The 9,897-nt window shown below is 32.3% G+C and overlaps 1 pseudogene; it reads right to left on the minus strand.

Moving 5' to 3' along the window:
• Nucleotides 1–9,178: 9,178 nt before the first annotated feature.
• Nucleotides 9,179–9,263, minus strand: LOC131615401 (small nucleolar RNA R71; annotated as a pseudogene).
• Between the last annotated feature and the right edge of the window lie 634 nt (nt 9,264–9,897).

Genomic DNA, 9,897 nt, shown 5'->3' on the forward strand with positions numbered 1-9,897 from the left:
TTAAATCATGGGTACTCACCACATATGCCTAACTCATATCCATAATTAACACATCATTCACATATTTATCCAAATCATTATAACAATTGTCATGAACCACAAATACACCATACTCCAAAACAGCTTTTGACCTCACACCAACCATTCACCCAACAACAAATTCAAACTTATCCAAATCATTTTCAAGAAATTTTTCAAGAATCTCTTCAAAAATTATCTCAAACAGAAGAAAAATATAAGGATCAAAAGAGAGCTATTGATGAGAAATATCAAGCTTCTATTCTTTCCATCAAGCAAAGATCTTAAAAAAAGTCTCAAGAAATTTGTGATGCACAAAAAAAATTGGGAGAAAAATATTCTGCTAGAAGAACTACAACAAATCAACCAGAAAAAAAAAGAAAACATAAAAATTTCAGATCCACAAAACCCACATCCGGCGACATTTCCGGTAACAATTCCGGCAACTATTCCGACGACAAATCTAACATTTTTTCTTCTGAAAAATCCGGTAACATTTCGCCATCATCTCTAGTGTCATCTCCTCCAAAAAAACAACAAGATCTAAAATCACAATATAGAGTTTTATCTTCATCTCCGGTTCTGTCATCACTGTTTAAAAATTCCTTTTTGCACTCATCAGAAAAACCATCAGATTTGTTATCTCCATTGTCGAAACTACCGAAACCACCTCCATTTATAAAATGGTACCATTATTTTTGTTTTTATTTAGTATTACTAAAAAAAGAGATGAAGCAAGAAAGCGAAGAAGAAAGAGAGGAAAAGACAAAGGAGAGAGAAATAAAAAAAAGAAAATGAGAAGAAAAAAAAAAGATGGTACAACCTTTTCCTCTTATCTATCACATGCTTGTGCCATCACATTGTCCTGCTATGTGCTGTCCAATCACAAATGCACCCACTACAAACCGGTCCCACACTCATATCACTCAGGGCAATTATTAAGTTCATTAACCATCTTTAAGCCTGGTACATAATTTCATTCACCGTATAAAACTCTGGAAATTAGTATTTTGATTCTATTTTTAGAAACTTGAGGACAAGGTTCAAGTGGACCTCGTGGCAATGATTGAGAGTAAATATTATTTAAGTTAATTTAGTATTTACATTAATATTTTTATGCATTATTATTTAATGGGCTCTTATTAATATTTGGGCCTTAGTTTATTATCCATTAGAAGTATTATATATTGTAGTCTCATTGAGACATTAGGTATCAAGAATCAAATGAAAAAGTCTTTAATTTTCTTAGTTAATTTTTATCTTCTTTCATTTTACAGCTTTTATTAGTCTTTCTCTAGTTTTGTTAGGGTTCCAATTTTGCTTCCTAACAAATTTCTAAACCTTTTTAAATTTATTCATTTATTTTCTATTGATTTAGTACATTAATCTATCCCTCTCAATTCTTATTCCAGTTACAGAAGTTCCATGTGAAAGACATCCGGATTGTCCTAAAACTTTGTGTGATCTTGGTTTAACACGAAGATGTAATCAAGCAGGTTTTTGTATATGTGTTTTAAGATATCGTGGTTCCGTCCAATATTTCAATTTTTTATTTAATTTATATAATTTTATGAAACTTGTAGTCACTACTTTGCCCATTTAAATGGTACAAATAAAATGAAATCCAATATAAATAACTAATAGAACATATTTTTGTGTAGCACTTTAATTTTGTTCAGGCAATTAAAAAAAATTTCAGACAATGTGTGATTATTATGTTTATCTTAATTGTAATTTTTAATTAAATTTCTTAAAAAATAAAAAATAAAAAGAAATTTAATTTTTAATATTTAATCAATATATAAATTTTTTATTTTATTAATTTTTCATTTTAAAATCGCTATATCACGACCTTCTCAAATTGTCTTTTCAATTCCAACTTAATAGAGTTTATTTTGTATAGTAATTTAATTTTGTTCGGACAAATAAAATATTTCAACAACTCTGATTATTGTGTTTATTTTCATTGTAATTTCGAATTAATTTTTTTCAAAAATTTCATTAAAAAAATCAAATTAATATTTAATTTTAATTTTAATTAGGTATTATTTAATTTTAATTATCACTATATTTATTATTTTTAAAATGAAAAAAAATATTTTTAACTAATAAAAACACAAAAATTATTATTATATCATTAACTTATTTTTCAAAACCACGACCAAAGTGCCACCATAATTATGGAGAAAAATGAGGAACGTGGGGACTCAATTCAAAAGAAGTACGTTACAAACCCAATTCAATAAATACCCACATGCATAGTACTTGAAAAGGGTCCGAAAATTGTGCAAGATAACGCTGGAGTTTTTATTTTTTGCTTTCATTATTTCCTTTGCAATTTAATTTCTTTTGTTCTTTTTTCACAACAATTTTTACACCGGAAATTGTTGTGAACCTTTAATAGATCTAACCTTACGTTAGATTTAGTTTTTATTCCTTGTTTTATTATTTACGCCGAATAATTTCTGAAGAACGATCCAACCGACCTGTGGTGGAAGTTCAAGTACTCAAAGATTTCAAGTTTAATTAATTCAGATTTTTATGATTCAGGTTTCTATTTACCGCTTTAAATGTTATTGCATGATATATTGTATGTCAATTAATATGCTTATTATTATGAGCCAAATCAATTTATGCATGTTTAACCGTATCAATATGTCTGGTTAATTTAATTAAGATATCGGTATGTAGAGTAGGTTAACTGTAGGGATCCGAAATAAGTTGGCTTAAATATGTTTTATTAAATATCACTCGTTTCTAGTTTTGTGTCTAATTAAATATGCTAAAGTTATAAAATTAATAGAGCGAGAGTTTGAGATTTTAGAACTGATAAAGGTTAAAATCAATAGAGCGAGAGTTTGAGATTTTAGAACTGATAAAGGTTAAAATCAATAGAGCGAGAGTTTCAGATCTTTAACTGGATAGTAGACATACAATATTAGTTAAAAACTTTTAAGGACGGCGAAAGCGTATAAAAAATAATTCAAATTTATTTATTTTCAAAAAGTGTTTTTAAACCCGACGCGGGACAGCGAGAGCGTACGTTAGGGAATACTAGCATGATCCGAGTCAACAGAGCGAGAGTTTGAGACTAGGAGATTTAAGCAGATAACCTCTTCATGAAATGAGCATTTTATTAATTGTGATGTTTTCAAAAAGCTTTACTAAATCTAATGGGATGGCGAGAGCGTACATTATGAGTTAGGATAGTAGTCTGAATCAACAGAGCGGTAGTTTGAGAGGAGGACTAATAAATAACATAGTTAATAGAGATTTTTAATTAAATAAGAACCATAGCCAATGGAACTTCGGATCACCTAAGTTAGATGAAATACATACTGATATCCGTTTATTATTATATTCTTAGAATTAAGATTTTAATATTCCCGTTATAAACAACCCAAGTATTCTTAGCCTTAGCTTTACATAGTAACCTTAGATAACGGTAGATCGATTCATAGTCCCTGTGGATTCGATATCTTTTAAAACTAAACGACACGACTGTGCACTTGCAGTCATCATATTAATAGACACGTAAAGTCGCGATCAAGTTTTTGGCGCCGTTGCCGGGGACTATTTAAGTCGATATCGTAACTCACTGTTACACCGTAGAGACTAGGGCAATTATTTTCCTTTTCTTTGAACGATTGTATGCCAAATACTCGTTTACAAGGAAGGGAATTAATAAAACGAATTAATGAAATTGAACGTTTTATTAATGTAAGACGTCAAATTCATCATCTTCCCGAAGTAGAACTAATTCCAGTTTCTCAGGAATTGATCATTTCTGATCAACTAACCCCGAAGTTAGAGATGGCTTCTCTTCGTCCTCTTAGAGACTATACCGCTCCTTCACGAGCTGAACCGCACTCAAGTATCACACCACCTGCGCTTGAGGCAAACAACTTCTTACTAAAACCATTGCTGGTGCAAGCTCTCCAGCAGAACCAATTCTCGGGAAGCCCTAGAGACGATCCTAATCTCCATTTATCCGTGTTCGTGCAATATGCCGAAACTGTTAAAGCTAACAATGTCAATCCCGAAGCTATTCGATTACGTCTTTTTCCATTCTCCTTGAGAGATAGAGCTAGAGCGTGGCTTCAATCTTTACCCTCTAACTGGGACAAATTGAAGAGAGTTTTCTTAGTGAGATATTTCCCACCTAGCAAAACTGCTATCCTAAGAGGTCAAATCAACGGATTTACCAAAAAATGTGAAGTCAAGATTCAATAAAGAACTTTGTTTTTGATAAAGACAAATCTCTAAATAACAAGAATGCAAAGATGAGTTGTTAAAGTTAAAATATCAAGGATCAAGGCTTTGGAATCAAGCTTGCACTTCAAGAAGGTATAATGACTATACTTACATTCTCTAAAGTCTTAGATGCTCAAGAAATCAACCAACCATTGCATAGACCATCCATGATAATAGCAAACATTTGCAAAATCTTTTATTTAAGTTTTACACTGGGTAAATTGATTTACCATAACATGAAATCGATTTGCCACTGTCTTAAAACATTTCCAGAAGCAAAAATTCACTTTTTGCACTATGGAAATCGATTTACTTAAAGAGGAAATCGATTTCCCACTGTTTGTTTTTAAATTTTTTTAATGTTACATGCATGAAATCGATTTCATGCTAAGGGAAATCGATTTCCCCTGTACGTTTTTTGAAAAACAACAGCATTTCATAGCACCTTCCCACACACCTTTTCATTGAAACATTTCCTTTAATCTTGGCAATTGTTCATGATTAATCTACAGAAACTTATGATATTTCAAGGGGTGTTATGAACATCTATATATACTCAAAATTTCAAATTCATTCTCCACCTCTTCCAATAAAAAAAACTCTTAGAAATTTTCAGAATTTCATATTGTTATTTTTCAATCATTTTCAAGATATTTTCTACACACTTTCATATCATCCAAACTAGAAAATACTTGAGCAATCTATTACTTTAAGAATTGTGAAATATTGTCATTGGAAGGGAAGATCAATCAAGTGATTGATACATTGTTCTACTATTCAAACCCTTATACAAAATCAAATACTTGTTGTATTCTTGTTATCCAGGATTGGTGGAAACAAGTTAGACACTTTGAGAGGATTGTTCTCATAAGTGGTCTTAGTGAAAAATCCAAGAGGATTGTTCTTGGTCCAAGAGGATTGTTCTTGGTCCAAGAGGATTGTTCTTGGAGGTTTGGGTGTTAGAAGATTGTAGTAAAAGTCTTAGGATTAGGCTTGTACAAATATCTAACAATAGTGAAATCTCTTTCGTGTTGAAAGGGGACTGGAGTACTCTCGGATTGTGAGGGGAACCAGTATACATCATTGTGTTCTTTACTTTTCCGCATTTACCGCTTTCCAAATTATAATCAGAAAAGAAAGTAACACATTTCTAAACTCTTGCACCAAACTAAAAAAACATAAGAACAACTTGTTTCTAAAAATCGATAATCTTTTAAAGTACTAATTCACCCCCCTCTTAGGCGCACTCTTAAACTTACAATTGGCATCAGAGCAAGTTATAGGTAACTTGTTCCTAAAGATCCAGAATGGCTTCCGCAAATCAAAATCCTGTTTTCAAAGATGGTGGTAGTAACAACAAGCCTCCATTGTTTTGTGGTGAATACTTTGACTTTTGGAAAATCCGAATGAAGGCTCATTTAGAAGCACAAGGAGAAGAAGTATGGGAAGCAGTCTAAAATGGTCCCTTTGTTCCTACAACTGTTGTCGATGGTGTTGAATCAATAAAGCTTAAAGTTTCATGGAATGATGATGATAAGAAAAAGTTCCTCTATGATAAAAAGGCAATAAATCTTCTTCAAGGTGCACTTAGTATGGATGATTTTTTTCGTGTCTCTACATGTACAACGGCAAAAGAAATATGGGATACTTTAGTTGAAACTCATGATGTAACCGTTGAAGTTAAGAAATCTCGTTTAAATACTTTAAGTCAAGAATATGAATTATTCAGAATGCAGCCCAGAGAATCAATCCTTGATTTACAAAAAAGATTCGTACTTAATAAATCATTTGAGTGCTCTTGGAAAGAAAGTACTTACCGAGGAACAAAATCTAAAGGTGCTTAGATCTTTAACAAGAGAATGGAAACTTAAAGTAACGGCGATATCCGAGAAAAAGAATCTATCAAAGATGACTTCTGCAACCTTGTTCGGTAAACTTCAAGAATATGAAACAGAACTCGAAAGACTTGAAACGCATGAAATTCAAATAAAAGATTCAAAAGATATTGCCTTAAAGACAAGAGTCAAACATCATGATAACAATCAATAAGATGAATCCACTAGTGAAGAAGATAACGAGTTTATCAAAAAGTTTGAAAAATTTCTAAGAAAAGAAAGGAAAAAGGAGATCATTAAAGAGGAAACACCAACAAGGAAGGTTAAATGCTTTGAATGTGGAGAAAGAGGACATGTCAAAAGTGAATGCCCTACACTTGAAAAGAAGAATAAATACTTTAAGAGAAATAAGGATAAAAAATCAAAGAAAGCATATATAACATGGGAAGACAATGAAGTAAGTTCATCATCCGATTCCAAAAGCAAAGAATATACAAATGTGGCATTGATGGCTTCACACCATTCTGATGATGAAGACAATGAGGTTAGTAACGAATTTACTATCTATGAAAATGATGCACAAGGTGCTATAGATGAATTGTTAAATGAATGCAAAAAATTATATATAACTATATCATCTCAAGAGAAACAAATTTCATTCTTAGAAGAGAAAGTCAAGACAATGGAAAAAGAATTTAAGGATGAAAAACAAAAGATAATTAGTGCTCAAAAAGAAAATCTTATATGTAAAAATTTTGAATCATTATCTTTCCAAATAGTTCAATTAAAAAGAGTTCTTGAAAGATATGAAAAAGGGAAAATTGGATTAGAAGGTGTTCTTAGTCAACAAAGATACTCAAATGATAAAAGTGGTCTTGGATATTCAAAACTTTCTAAGCCTAGTTCTAATGAAACTATCTTTGTTAAAGCTAGTAATCAAATATATCAAGAGAAAGTAGACAAACCTAAAAAGGTTCATCATTATCCTAAAAGAAAGACATTTGTTAAGAAGAAATCATATCCTCCTAGATATAGAATTAATTTTATGCCTACTTGTTTTTATTGTGGTATTGTTGGCCATACACTTAATGCTTGCTATGTTAGAAACTTTAGTGTGGCAAGTGGTCATTATGTGTGGGTTAAGAAAGGAACTAACTATGATGGACCCAAAGCACACTGGGTACCAAATCAAACATAATTTGTTTTGTAGGTTTGCTTGAGGACTGCTTAAAATCTATAGTGATTTTTGGTAAGTGGTGGTTCTAAGCATTTGATGGGAGGCATAAACTAACTTTCAAATCTAGTTCAAGTTCAAGGGTTGTTCCACATATGGGAAATACCTTAAAGGAAGAACTCTTGGCATTGGCAAAGTTGAAGCACTAACTTTCACATCCATTGAAGATGTACTTTATGTTGAATGACTAAAGCAAAATCTTCTAAGCAAAAGTCAACTTTGTGACAAAGGCTTCAAGTTCATCAAGGATGAATAATTGATGAAGTCTCTCATGGGGTAAAACTCATAGGTAAATGAATTAATAATTACTTTTTCATGATTTCTTTGATACATGTATTATCTTTCACCCATCTTTCCCTTCTTTTTGATAATGTCAAAGGGGGAGAAAGGTGTTATACTTGTTTGTATGTTTATAAATTTCCTAAGGTACAAATGATACAAATTTCTCCAAGAAGCACAAGTACACACTAAGGGGGAGCTATATATCTTAGGGGAAAAATTATTTCCGGAAATTTCAAAACATCAAGAGGATTACTTGTCATCATCAAAAAGGGGGAGAATGTGAAGTCAAGATTCAATAAAGAACTTTGTTTTTGATGAAGACGAATATCTAAATAACAAGAATGCAAAGATGAGTTGTTAAAGTTCAAATATCAAGGATCAAGGCTTTGGAATCAAGCTTGCACTTCAAGAAGGTATAATGACTATACTTACATTCTCTAAAGTATTAGATGATCAAGAAATCAACTAACCATTGCATAGACCATCCATGATAATAGAAAACATTTGCAAAATCTTTTATTCAAGTTTTACACTAGGTAAATCGATTTACCATAACATGAAATCGATTTGCCACTGTCTTAAAACATTTCCAGAAGCAAAAATTCACATTTTGCACTATGGAAATCGATTTACCTAAAGAGGAAATCGATTTCCCACTGTTTTTTTTTTGAAATTTTGTTAACGTTACATGCATGAAATCGATTTCATGCTAAGGGAATTCGATTTCCCCTGTACGTTTTTTGAAAAACAGCAGCATTTCATAGCATCTTTCCACACACCATTTCATTGAAACATTTCCTTTAATCTTGGCAATTGTTCATGATTAATCTACAAAAACTGATGATATTTCAGGGGGTGTTATGAACATCTATATATACTCAAAATTTTCAATTCATTCTCCACCTCTTCCAATAAAAAAACTCTAAGAAATTATCAGAATTTCACATTGTTATTTTTCAATCATTTTCAAGATATTTTCTACACACTTTCATATCATCCAAACTAGAAAATACTTGAGCAATCTATTACTTTAAGAATTGTGAAATATTGTCATTGGAAGGGAAGATCAATCAAATGATTGATACATTGTTCTACTATTCAAACTCTTATACAAAATCAAATACTTGTTGTATTCTTGTTATCCAGGATTGTTGGAAACAAGTTAGACACTTTGAGAGGATTGTTCTCATAAGTGGTCTTAGTGAAAAATCCAAGAGGATTGTTCTTGGTCAAAGAGGATTGTTCTTGGTGGTTTGGGTGTTAGAATATTGTAGGACAAGTCTCGGGATTAGGCTTGTACAAATATCTAACAATATGAAATCTCTTTCGTGTTAAAAGGGGACTGGAGTACTCTCGGATTGTGAAGGGAAACAATATACATCATTGTGTTCTTTACTTTTCCGCATTTACCGCTTTCCAAATCATAACCAGAAAAGAAAGTAAAACATTTCTAAACTCTTGCACCAAATCAAAAAAAAAAATAATAAGAACAACTTGTTTCTAAAGATCGATAAACTTTCATAGTCCTAATTCACCCCCTCTTAGGCGCACTCTTAAACTTACAAAAAAGACAACGAATCACTCTTCGAAGCCTGGGAGAGATATAAGGATATGTTGAGACTTTGTCCTCATCATGGACTTGAGCCATGGCTGATCATCCATACTTTCTATGGTGGTCTATTATATAACACTAAAATGACTATAGATGTCGCTGCTTGCGGAGCTTTAATGGACAAACGTCATGATGAAGCCTAAAACCTCATAGAGAACATGGCACAAAACCATTACCAATGGGGAGGAGAACGAACCGCTGTAGAAAAATCCCAAACCAAAGGAGGAATGTACGAAGTCAGTGGTATAGACCGCGTTAACGCCAAAGTAGACGCCTTGACTCAAAAGATCGAGAACTTAACCATAACTCGTACAGCCACCGCGGCTATTGTAACTCCTAACTGTGAGATATGTGGATTAACTGGACATGTCATTGCCGAATTTCAATTGCTGACAGGTGTTCCACCTGATCAAGTGAATTATGCTCAGGGAAACCCTTACTCAAACACGTACAACCCTGGATGGAAGAATTATCCAAACTTTTCGTATAAGAATAACAATGCGTTGTACGCACCTAGACAAGCACCTGCTGTTCCACCTGGCTATCAAAAAGCACTTGTAGCTTCTCCAAATGCCCCTAGGAAGTCGAACATAGAAATCATGATGGAAAACTTTAAAGCTTCCCAACAACAAACTAACAAGGACTTCTTGAATCAAAACATT

This window comes from Vicia villosa, linkage group LG6 (assembly GCF_029867415.1).
Source record: "Vicia villosa cultivar HV-30 ecotype Madison, WI linkage group LG6, Vvil1.0, whole genome shotgun sequence".
In the NCBI taxonomy this organism is placed as follows: Eukaryota; Viridiplantae; Streptophyta; class Magnoliopsida; order Fabales; family Fabaceae; genus Vicia; species Vicia villosa.